Genomic DNA, 12,589 nt, shown 5'->3' with positions numbered 1-12,589 from the left:
TGTTTATTGATGGTAAATAACTAACTACAGTAAATAACCTAGAATAAGTATGTGTTTATTGATGGTAAATACTAACTACAGTGTCGTCTAGAATAAGTATGTGTTTATTGATGGTAAATACTAACTACAGTGTCGTCTAGAATAAGTATGTGTTTATTGATGGTAAAATAACTACAGTGTCGTCTAGAATAAGTATGTGTTTATTGATGGTAAATACTAATCAACTACAGTGTCGTCTAGAATAAGTATGTGTTTATTGATGGTAAATACTAACTACAGTGTCGTCTAGAATAAGTATGTGTTTATTGATGGTAAATACTAACTACAGTGTCATCTAGAATAATGTGTGTTTATTGATGGTAAATACTAACTACAGTGTCATCTAGAATAAGTATGTGTTTATTGATGGTAAATACTAACTACAGTGTCATCTAGAATAAGTATGTGTTTATTGTGTTTATTGTGAAAAGTCAACTACAGTGTCGTCTAGAATAAGTATGTGTTTATTGATGGTAAATACTAACTACAGTGTCGTCTAGAATAAGCATGTGTTTATTGATGGTAAATACTAACTACAGTGTCGTCTAGAATAAGTATGTGTTTATTGATGGTAAATACCAACTACAGTGTCGTCTAGAATAGGTATGTGTTTATTGATGGTAAATACTAACTACAGTGTCGTCTAGAATAAGGTATGTGTTTATTGATGGTGAAATACTAACTACAGTGTCATCTAGAATAAGTATGTGTTTATTGATGAAAATACTTAACTAACTACAGTGTCATCTAGAATAAGTATGTGTTTATTGATGGTACATTAATACAGTGTCGTCTAGGAATAATTGATACTAACTACAGTGTCATCTAGAATAAGTATGTGTTTATTGATGGTAAATACTAACTACAGTGTCATCTAGAATAAGTATGTGTTTATTGATGGTAAATACTAACTACAGTGTCATCTAGAATAAGTATGTGTTTATTGATGGTAAATACTAACTACAGTGTCGTCTAGAATAAGTATGTGTTTATTGATGGTAAGTACTAACTACAGTGTATCTAGAATAAGTATGTGTTTATTGATGGTAAATACTAACTACAGTGTCGTCTAGAATAAGTATGTGTTTATTGATGGTAAATACTAACTACAGTGTCGTCTAGAATAAGTATGTGTTTATTGATGGTAATACTAACTACAGTGTCATCTAGAATAAGTATGTGTTTATTGATGGTGAAATACTAACTACAGTGTCGTCTAGAATAAGTATGTGTTTATTGATGGTAAATACTAACTACAGTGTCAAGTGTGTGTTTCAGAATAAGTATGTGTTTATTGATGGTAAATACTAACTACATTGATGGTAAGAAATTAACTACAGAAGAATGGGTATGTGTTTATTGATGGTAAATACTAACTACAGTGTCATCTAGAATAAGTATGTGTTTATTGATGGTAAATACTAACTACAGTGTCATCTAGAATAAGTATGTGTTTATTGATGGTAAATACTAACTACAGTGTCATCTAGAATAAGTATGTGTTTATTGATGGTAAATACTAACTACAGTGTCATCTAGAATAAGTATGTGTTTATTGATGGTAAATACTAACTACAGTGTCATCTAGAATAAGTATGTGTTTATTGATGGTAAATACTAACTACAGTGTCATCTAGAATAAGTATGTGTTTATTGATGGTAAATACTAACTACAGTGTCATCTAGAATAAGTATGTGTTTATTGATGGTAAATACTAACTACAGTGTCGTCTAGAATAAGTATGTGTTTATTGATGGTAAATACTAACTACAGTGTCATCTAGAATAAGTATGTGTTTATTGATGGTAAATACTAACTACAGTGTCATCTAGAATAAGTATGTGTTTATTGATGGTAAATACTAACTACAGTGTCGTCTAGAATAAGTATGTGTTTATTGATGGTAAATACTAACTACAGTGTCATCTAGAATAAGTATGTGTTTATTGATGGTAAATACTAACTACAGTGTCGTCTAGAATAAGTATGTGTTTATTGATGGTACAGTGTCATCTAGACTAAGTATGTGTTTATTGTGGTAAATACTAACTCAGTGTCGTCAGAATAAGTATGTGTTTATTGGATGGTAAATACTAACTACAGTGTCGTCTAGAATAAGTATGTGTTTATTGATGGTAAATACTAACTACAGTGTCATCTAGAATAAGTATGTGTTTATTGATGGTAAATACTAACTACAGTGTCATCTAGAATCAGTATGTGTTTATTGGATCGATGGTAAATACTAACTACAGTGTCGTCTAGAATAAGTATGTGTTTATTGATGGTAAATACTAACTACAGTGTCATCTAGAATAAGTATGTGTTTATTGATGGTAAATACTAACTACAGTGTCATCTAGAATAAGTAATGTGTTTATTGATGGTAAATACTAACTACAGTGTCGTCTAGAATAAGTATGTGTTTATTGATGGTAAATACTAACTACAGTGTCGTCTAGAATAAGTATGTGTTTATTGATGGTAAATACTAACTACAGTGTCATCTAGAATAAGTATGTGTTTATTGATGGTAAATACTAACTACAGTGTCATCTAGAATAAGTATGTGTTTATTGATGGTAAATACTAACTACAGTGTCATCTAGAATAAGTATGTGTTTATTGATGGTAAATACTAACTACAGTGTCATCTAGAATAAGTATGTGTTTATTGATGGTAAATACTAACTACAGTGTCGTCTAGAATAAGTATGTGTTTATTGATGGTAAATACTAACTACAGTGTCGTCTAGAATAAGTATGTGTTTATTGATGGTAAATACTAACTACAGTGTCATCTAGAATAAGTATGTGTTTATTGATGGTAAATACTAACTACAGTGTCATCTAGAATAAGTATGTGTTTATTGATGGTAAATACTAACTACAGTGTCATCTAGAATAAGTATGTGTTTATTGATGGTAAATACTAACTACAGTGTCATCTAGAATAAGTATGTGTTTATTGATGGTAAATACTAACTACAGTGTCGTCTAGAATAAGTATGTGTTTATTGATGGTAAATACTAACTACAGTGTCGTCTAGAATAAGTATGTGTTTATTGATGGTAAATACTAACTACAGTGTCGGTCTAGAATAAGTATGTGTTTATTGATGGTAAATACTAACTACAGTGTCATCTAGAATAAGTATGTGTTTATTGATGGTAAATACTAACTACAGTGTCGTCTAGAATAAGTATGTGTTTATTGATGGTAAATACTAACTACAGTGTCGTCTAGAATAAGTATGTGTTTATTGATGGTAAATACTAACTACAGTGTCATCTAGAATAAGTATGTGTTTATTGATGGTAAACACTAACTACAGTGTCGTCTAGAATAAGTATGTGTTTATTGATGGTAAATACTAACTACAGTGTCGTCTAGAATAAGTATGTGTTTATTGATGGTAAATACTAACTACAGTGTCGTCTAGAATAAGTATGTGTTTATTGATGGTAAATACTAACTACAGTGTCGTCTAGAATAAGTATGTGTTTATTGATGGTAAATACTAACCTTCACAGTGTCGTCTAGAATAAGTATGTGTTTATTGATGGTACTAACTACAGTGTCGCCCAGAATAAGTATGTGTTTATTGATGGTAAATACTAACTACAGTGTCGTCTATAGAATAAGTATGTGTTTATTGATGGTAAATACTAACTACAGTGTCATCTAGAGTATGTGTTTATTGAGTAGTGTCGTCTGCTGAATAAGTATGTTTATTGATGGTAAATACTAACTACAGTATCATCTAGAATAAGGAGTATGTGTTTATTGATGGTAAATACTAACTACAGTGTCGTCTAGAATAAGTATGTGTTTATTGATGGTAAATAATTAACTACACAGTGTCGTCTAGAATAAGTATGTGTTTATTGATGGTAAATAATTAACTACAGTGTCATCTAGAATAAGGTATGTGTTTATTGATGGTAAATACTAACTACAGTGTCGTCTAGAATAAGTATGTGTTTATTGATGGTAAATACTAACTACAGTGTCAGTTCTAGAATAAGAGTATGTGTTTATTGATGGTAAATACTAACTACAGTGTCGTCTAGAATAAGTATGTGTTTATTGATGGAAAATACTAACTACAGTGTCAGTTCAGAATAAGCATGGTTTTTATTGATGGTAAAATACTAATCTTACAGTGTCGTCTAGAATAAGCATGTGTTTATTGATGGTAAATACTAACCACAGTGTCGTCTAGAATAAGCATGTGTTTATTGATGGTAAATAACTAACTACAGTGTCGTCTGAGAATAAGTATGTGTTTATTGGATGGTAAATACTAACTACAGTGTCATCTAGAATAAGTATGTGTTTATTGATGGTAAATACTAACTACAGTGTCATCTAGAATAAGTATGTGTTTATTGATGGTAAATACTTAACCACAGTGTCAGTCCAGAATAAGTATGTGTTTATTGATGGTAAATACTAACTACAGTGTCGTCTAGAATAAGTATGCGTTTATTGATGGTAAATCACTAACTAAAGTGTCATCTAGAATAAGTATGTAGTTTTATTGATGGTAAATACTAACTTCACAGTGTCGTCTAGAATAAGTATGTGTTTATTGATGGTAAATACCAACTACAGTGTCGTCTCAGAATAAGTATGTGTTTATTGATGGTAAATACTAACTACAGTGTCAGTCTAGAATAAGTATGTGTTTTATTGATGGTAAATACTAACTACAGTGTCATCTAGAATAAGTATGTGTTTATTGATGGTAAATACTAACTACAGTGTCATCTAGAATAAGTATGTGTTTTATTGATGGTAAATACTAACTAGCAACAGTGTCATCTAGAATAAGTATGTGTTTATTGATGGTAAATACTAACTACAGTGTGTCTGGTCAGGAATAGTATGTGTTTATTGATGGTAAATAATTAACTGCATGTAACATCTAGAATATGTGTTTATTGATGGTAAATACTAACTACAGTGTCATCTAGAATAAGTATGTGTTTATTGATGGTAACAATTAACTAGTGAGTCATAGTCTCAGAATAAGTATGTGTTTATTGATGGTAAATACTAACTACAGTGTCATCTAGAATAAGTATGTGTTTATTGATGGTAAATACTAACTACAGTGGTGTCATCTAGAATAAGTATGTGTTTATTGGATGGTAAATCACTAACTACAGTGTCATCCTAGAATAAGCATGTGTTTATTGATTGGTAAATAACTAACCACAGTGTCATCTAGAATACCAAGTATGTGTTTATTGATGGTAAATACTAACTACAGTGTCAGTCTAGAATAAGTATGTGTTTATTGATGGTAAATACTAACCTACAGTCATCATCTAGAATGATGGTAAATAATGTATGTGTTTATTGATGGTAAATACTAACTACAGTGTCATCTAGAATAAGTATGTGTGTTTATTGATGGTAAATACTAACTACAGTGTCATCTAGAATAAGTATGTGTTTATTGATGGTAAATAATTAACTACAGTGTCGTCTAGAATAAGTATGTGTTTATTGATGGTAAATACTAATTAACCGACAGTGTCGTCTAGAATAAGCATGTGTTTATTGATTTGGTGCAAATAACTACTGGTGTCATCTAGAATAAGCATGTGTCTTATTGATGGTAAATACTACAACTGCAGTGTCATCTAGAATAAAGCATGTGTTTATTGATGGTAAATACTCAACCACAGTCCAATCATCTAGAATAAGCATGTGTTTATTGATGGTAAATACTAACTACATATGTCACTTCTAGAATAAGTATGTGTTTATTGGATGATGGCAAACACTAACTACAGTGTCGTCTAGAATAAGTATGTGTTTATTGATGGTAACAATACCACTACAGTGTCATCTAGAATAAGTATGTGTTTATTGATGGTAAATACTAACTACAGTGTCATCTAGAATAAGCATGTGTTTCTTATTGATGGTAAATTAACCACAGGTCATCCAGAATAAGCATGTGTTTCATTGATGGCAATACTAACTACAGTGTCATGTAGGAATAAGTATGTGTTTATTACGGTAAACTACCAACTACAGTCGTCATGGTGAATAAGCATGTGTTTATTGATGGTAAACACTAACTACAGTGTCATCTAGAATAAGTATGTGTTTATTGATGGTAAATACTAACTACATGTCGTCCAGGAATAAGTATGTGTTTCATTGATGGTAAATACTAACTACAGTGTCATCTAGAATAAGTATGTGTTTATTGATGGTAAATACTAACTGTAAGTGTCATCTAGAATAAGTATGTGTTTATTGATGGTAAACGCACTAACCACAGTGTCATCGTAGAATAAGTATGTGTCTATTGATGGTAAATTAATTAACTACAGTGTCATCTAGAATAAGTATGTGTTTATTGATGGTGCAAATACTAACTACAGTGTCATTCTAGAATAAGTATGTGTTTATTGATGGTAAATACTAACCACAGTGTCATCTAGAATAAGCATGTGTTTATTGATGGTAAATAACTAACCACAGTGTCATCTAGAATAAGTATGTGTTTATTGATGGTAAATACTAACCACAGTGTCATCTGTGAATAAGCATGTGTTTATTGATGGTAAAATACTAACTGACAGTGTCATCTAGAATAAGTATGTGTTTATTGATGGTAAATACTAACTACAGTGTCATCAGGAATAAGCATGTGTTTATTGATGGTAAATACTAACTACAGTGTCATCTAGAATAAGTATGTGTTTATTGATGGTAAATACTAACCACAGTGTCGTCTAGAATAAGTATGTGTTTATTGATGGTAAATACTAACTACAGTGTCATCTAGAATAAGTATGTGTTTATTGATGGTAAATACTAACTACAGTGTCGTCTAGAATAAGTATGTGTTTATTGATGGTAAATCACTAACTACAGTGTCGTCTAGAATAAGTATGTGTTTATTGATGGTAAATACTAACTCAACAGTGTCGTTCCAGAATAAGCATGTGTTTATTGATGGTAAAAATACTAACTACAGTGTCATTCTAGAATAAGCATGTGTTTATTGATGGTAAATACTAACCACAGTGTCGTCTAGAATAAGTATGTGTTTATTGATGGTAAATACTAACCACAGTGTCGTCTAGAATAAGTATGTGTTTATTGATGGTAAATACTAAACTACAGTGTCGTCTAGAATAAGTATGTGTTTTATTGATGGTAAAATACTAACTACAGTGTCGTCTAGAATAAGTATGTGTTTATTGATGGTAAACACTAACTACAGTGTCATCTAGAATAAGTATGTGTTTATTGATGGTAAATACTAACTACAGTGTCATCTAGAATAAGTATGTGTTTATTGATGGTAAATACCTAACTACAGTGTCATCTAGAATAAGTATGTGTTTATTGATGGTAAATACTAACTACAGTGTCATCTAGAATAAGCATGTGTTTATTGATGGTAAATACTAACCACAGTGTCATCTAGAATAATTATGTGTTTATTGATGGTAGAAAATACTAACCACAGTGTCATCTAGAATAAGCATGTGTTTATTGATGGTAAATACTAACCATTACAGTGTCATCTAGAATAAGCATGCCGGTTTATTGATGGTAAATACCAACCACAGTGTCATCCAGAATAAGCATGTGTTTATTGATGGCAATCACCAAACAGTCATCATTCGAATAAGTGCTGCGTTTTTATTGATGGTGAAAATACAAACTGTGTGGTGTCTAGAATAAGCATGTGTGTTTATTGATGGTAAATACTAACTACAGTGTCGTCTCCAGAATAAGTATGTGTTTATTGATGGTAAATCACTAACTACAGTGTCGTCTAGAATAAGCGTAACGTTTTGTCTGCATGATGGTTCCTGCATGTTGGCGATGGATATTGGCAACTGTTTTCGTTACTTTCAGGAAATTGAACCCTGCAGCCACATGTGATACTGGTCGGAAACAAACAAGACCTCACAGCCCACAGGGAAATACCCATAGGCCAAGCCCGTGCGGTAACTATACACGTGGGGGGTCAGGAAGAGGGTGGGTCAGTGATGAGAGTGGGAGGGACAGAAGGAACAGGGTGGAGTCAGTGAGAGGGCGAGGCAAACAAAAATTTCAGGAGGGGACAGGATGGGTCCAGGAGAAAGGGAGGTCAGTGGTGGAGGGGACTGAAGAACGAACAGGGTAGGAGAGGGTCAGTGGAAGTGCTGGGACAGAAAGGAAGGCAATGAGGTCCAGAGTGTGAGGATAGGTGGCCAGGGAGGAGGGGGACAAGCGGTTAGGGTCAGGGAAGAGAGGGGACAGGAGGAAGAGGAGGGCCAGGAAGAGAGGAGGACAGGAGGAAGGGGGAGAGGGGCCAGGAGGGAAGGAGAGGACAGGAGGAAGGGGAAGGAGGGTCAGGGGAAGGGAGGACAGGAGGAGGAGGAGGGGTCAGGGGAAGAGGAAGGGAGGGCAGGGAGGAAGAGGGAGGAGGGTCAGGGAAGGGAGAGGACAGGAGGAAGAGGGGAGGGGTCAGGAAGACAGGAGGAGTCAGTGTGAGGGGATGGAAGGGTATCAAGAAAGGAAGACAGTGTTCAGGGAAGAAATGGGACAGGCTTGACAGACCAAACAAGAAGGAAGACACCCGACTTGACAGACCCAAACTGCCCTGATAAGTATATATATGTTTCCCTGACCATTTAGTGTAAAACAGGCTTCCTTCCTTCCATTCAGCCAGTCCTAACCATCCTTTTAACATATTTCCTCCACATCATATGTATCATAAATACATACACCTTTTGTTAATTTATTACATTAACAAAACATTGATATATGTAACGGAAGGTGTTTGTAACTTGTGTTTTCTCCTGCCACAATGTCACATAACACAGCAGATACATCTGATAGAGTGTAACCATCAAATATATACTCTAAGGCAGAGATGCTAATGTTGAAGCTAATGAGTGGAGCTATACTGCCTAGCACCGACTGACCGAGTTGGGGGTGATCAGGAGCTCGACTGTGGGGTTCAGGAAAATTTATAGATTTAGCATGATACAAAAGGAAGAGGGTTGGGCGGAGGGGAAGAACGATTTGATATGCCACGAGTGGCGCTTAAAATGTTGAATTAAATATATTTTACGTGAGTAATAATTCAATATGAGGTTGGAAATCTGAGAGCACAACGCTGTGAGGATGGTGGCGATATTCTATTTTGACATAAAAATATTTTTCGAACCGAAGCGAGGGAAGAACGTTGTCAACCTTTGCTCATTTCGCTCGCAAACAGGAAGACTGGTAATTTTTCTCTCTGTTGCACAATCTTATTTGCGCTTTAGTTTGCCTGCGGTTGAGGTGTCAGCAATTAGGGTGGTACACTGCCTAAGATTAGATGCCTTTGTAGACATTATTATCTGCATCACAACAGACATGATCCGTGTTACGTCATTTCTTACAGTGGCAATATGTGGTGGGACATTTCGCACTGGGGAGCAGCGGACTTGTCTGACATTTAAGTCAATGTAGGAATTGTGACTGTGTACAGCCCAATATATTTCAGTACGTATCTTCGTCTTGTGTTTCCAGAAAGGAGATTTTACAGTACTGTAGTAGTTAGCCAATATATCCATATTATGACGTCAGCGCAAAGACAGGTGACAATGTCAAGGAGGCATTTGAGACCTTCATCCGTGAGACCTGGCGGAATATACAACCGGTAAGTGGAGTGAGTGAGTGAGTGAGTTCTGTAGTAGTTAGCCAATATACCATCGGTAAGTCTGACGTGGGACAAGTGAATCGTTCTGTAGTAGTCAAGTACCACCGGTAAGTCTGACGTGGGACAAGTGAAATATACCTGTAGTATTAGCCAATAAAGTCTGACCAAGTAAGTCTGACGTGGGACAAGTGAATCGTTCTGTACTGGTTAGTCAATATACCACCGGTAAGTCTGACGTGGGACAAGTGAATCGTTCCGTAGTAGTTAGTCAATATACCACCGGTAAGTCTGACGTGGGACAAGTGAATCGTTCTGTAGTAGTTAGTCAATATACCACCGGTATGTCTGTGGGACAAGTGAATCGTTCTGTAGTAGTTAGTCAATATACCACCGGTAAGTCTGACGTGTCTGACAAGTGAATCGTTCTGTAGTAGTTAGTCAATATACCATCGGTAAGTCTGACGTGGGACAAGTGAATCGTTCTGTAGTAGTTAGATCAATATACCACCGGTAAGTCTGACGTGGGACAAGTGAATCGTTCTGTACTAGTTAGCCAATATACCACCGGTACGTGTCTGACGTGGGACAAGTGAATCGTTCCGTAGTAGTTAGTCAATATACCCACTGGTAAGTCTGACGTAGGGAGTCTGACGTGGGTGAATCGTTCTGTAGTAGTTAGTCAATATACCACCGGTATGTCTGACGTGGGACAAGTGAATCGTGAGTGAGTAGTAGTTAGTCAATATACCACCGGTAAGTCTGACGTGGGACAGGTGAATCGTTCTGTAGTAGTTAGCCAATATACCACCTGTAGTAGTTAGTCTGACGTGGGACAAAGTGAATCGTTCTGTAGTAGTTAGTCAATATACCACGGTAAGTCTGACGTGGGACAAGTGAATCGTTCTGTAGTAGTTAGTCAATATACCACCGGTAAGTCTGACGTGGGACAAGTGAATCGTTCTGTAGTAGTTAGTCAATATACCACCGGTAAGTCTGTCGTGGGACAAGTGAATCGTTCTGTAGTAGTTAGTCAATATACCACCGGTAAGTCTGACGTGGGACAAGTGAATCGTTCTGTAGTAGTTAGTCAATATACCATCGGTAAGTCTGACGTGGGACAAGTGAATCGTTCTGTAGTAGTTAGTCAATATACCACCGGTAAGTCTGACGTGGGACAAGTGAATCGTTCTGTAGTAGTTAATCAATATACCACCGGTAAAGTCTGACGTGGGACAAGTGAATCGTTCTAGTCAATAGTAGTTAGTCAATATACCACCGGTAAGTCTGACGTGGGACAAGTGAATCGTTCTATGCTGGTTAGCCAGAATTCGGGGCGTTTGGGTAGCCTAGTGGTTAAAGCGTTCACTCGTCACGTTGAAGACCCGGGATCAATACCCCACATAGGTGCAATGTGTGAAGCCCATTTCTGGTGTCCCCCCGCCGTGATATAGCAGTAATAATGCTGTGGGCGGCGTAAAACTAAGCTGACTCACTTTAAATCTTCCCATCTATCGTTACACTGTCAGTTACAGAGTAACCACTGGCTGATCAAGCATAATATTTGAAAACTACCAAGGTGAATGTTTACGTCAGAATTTAGTTACTCCTGTTTATTTAAAAATACATTGATAGTCTCACTCACTCACTGTTTCAGAATTCGGACGCGGGATTTGAGAGATCTATCCACATTGAAGAAACCGATGGAGAGAACAAAGAAAGGTGTTGTACTAGCTGACGGCGCCGGGATCACTGTGACCTTCACCTTCATTCCACACACAACATCTCACCGGGAACCGTCATCTGTTGGTGCAGTGGCTTAAATCAGAGACGCGATCAGAGACATTGCACACCTTCGAGCAGGCTCGTCGTGAAACAAACAATTTTAGAGCAAGTGGACATCATGGTGGCAAATCCACACTGTCTGCACGTGCAGACCCAGTCAAATTAGCTAGTCTGTTGCGGATGGTTTACAGTCACAGAACACCAACAGTTGGAACACTAAACTGTCAAATATGCAACACCCATGTGAAGTTAAAAATACCGGATCCTGGCTTTACGGATCTGCTGCAGTGATGAATGAGTGAGTTTAGTTTTACGCCGCTTTTAGCAATTATCTAGCAATATCACGGCGGGAACACCAGAAAAAGGGCTTCACACATTGTACCCATATAGAGAATCGAACCCAGGTCTTCTGCGTGACGAGCAAACACTTGAACCGCTGCCCCCGCAGCAATGAATTTAAATTAAGAATCACGTGATCAGTAACACCTTTGGGAAATCGATGTTGCCCTCCATTACAAACTGACCTATTAACTGTGTTTGTTTCTTATTGCTGTTCTTCCTTGGTAATTTCTCCACCCGATGTTGGCAAAGTATCCGCAGTAATCTTATACCAGTGAGTCTTAGCTGACAGTCGTCTTATCATGTGATAACGTTTTTGTATGTATAGGTTAAAGCCCTAAATGCCTTTCATTTGATAATATGTTGCACGAATGACATCGTCACGTTTTGCTATGTCAATTCGTTATTACTACAACACAATAAAGTATATACCTTGTCAAACCTCTTCGATGTACAGTGACTTCTTTATTAATGCGAGTCGGTAACAGTTTCACTCTCCGAGGCGTGATGTATTGGTTATCAGGGCGAAATTATATTTATCATCAGCCATATAGAGCCGTTTTAGTGTTTATTACCCACGAGGGCGAAAATATCGGTGTTCATATTTTTTCATACAATGCCCTAGGGAAAAATATCACTTTGTCATGGTGACGTGAGGTCATGAACAATGGTATGACGTCACGTTTCTTCTATGACGTTGCGTGCTTCATGATGCGACGGCGGATAGCCAGCCTATGTTTGAAAGTAGATT

General features: G+C 36.1%; 1 long non-coding RNA gene across 1 annotated transcript; it reads left to right on the top strand.

Moving 5' to 3' along the window:
- The first annotated feature begins 9,626 nt into the window (after positions 1–9,626).
- On the top strand, positions 9,627–12,283 carry LOC124253933. The gene is made up of 2 exons (XR_006892346.1): positions 9,627–9,717; positions 11,372–12,283. It is a non-coding gene; the product is annotated as an uncharacterized LOC124253933 (long non-coding RNA).
- The last annotated feature ends 306 nt before the right edge of the window (positions 12,284–12,589 follow it).

Source organism: Haliotis rubra, unplaced genomic scaffold (genome assembly GCF_003918875.1).
Source record: "Haliotis rubra isolate DU_JTF1 unplaced genomic scaffold, ASM391887v1 Scf559, whole genome shotgun sequence".
NCBI classification, from domain to species: domain Eukaryota; kingdom Metazoa; phylum Mollusca; class Gastropoda; order Lepetellida; family Haliotidae; genus Haliotis; species Haliotis rubra.
The sequence above is the reverse complement of the archived record's forward strand: the minus strand, read 5'-3'. Positions and strand labels throughout refer to the sequence as shown.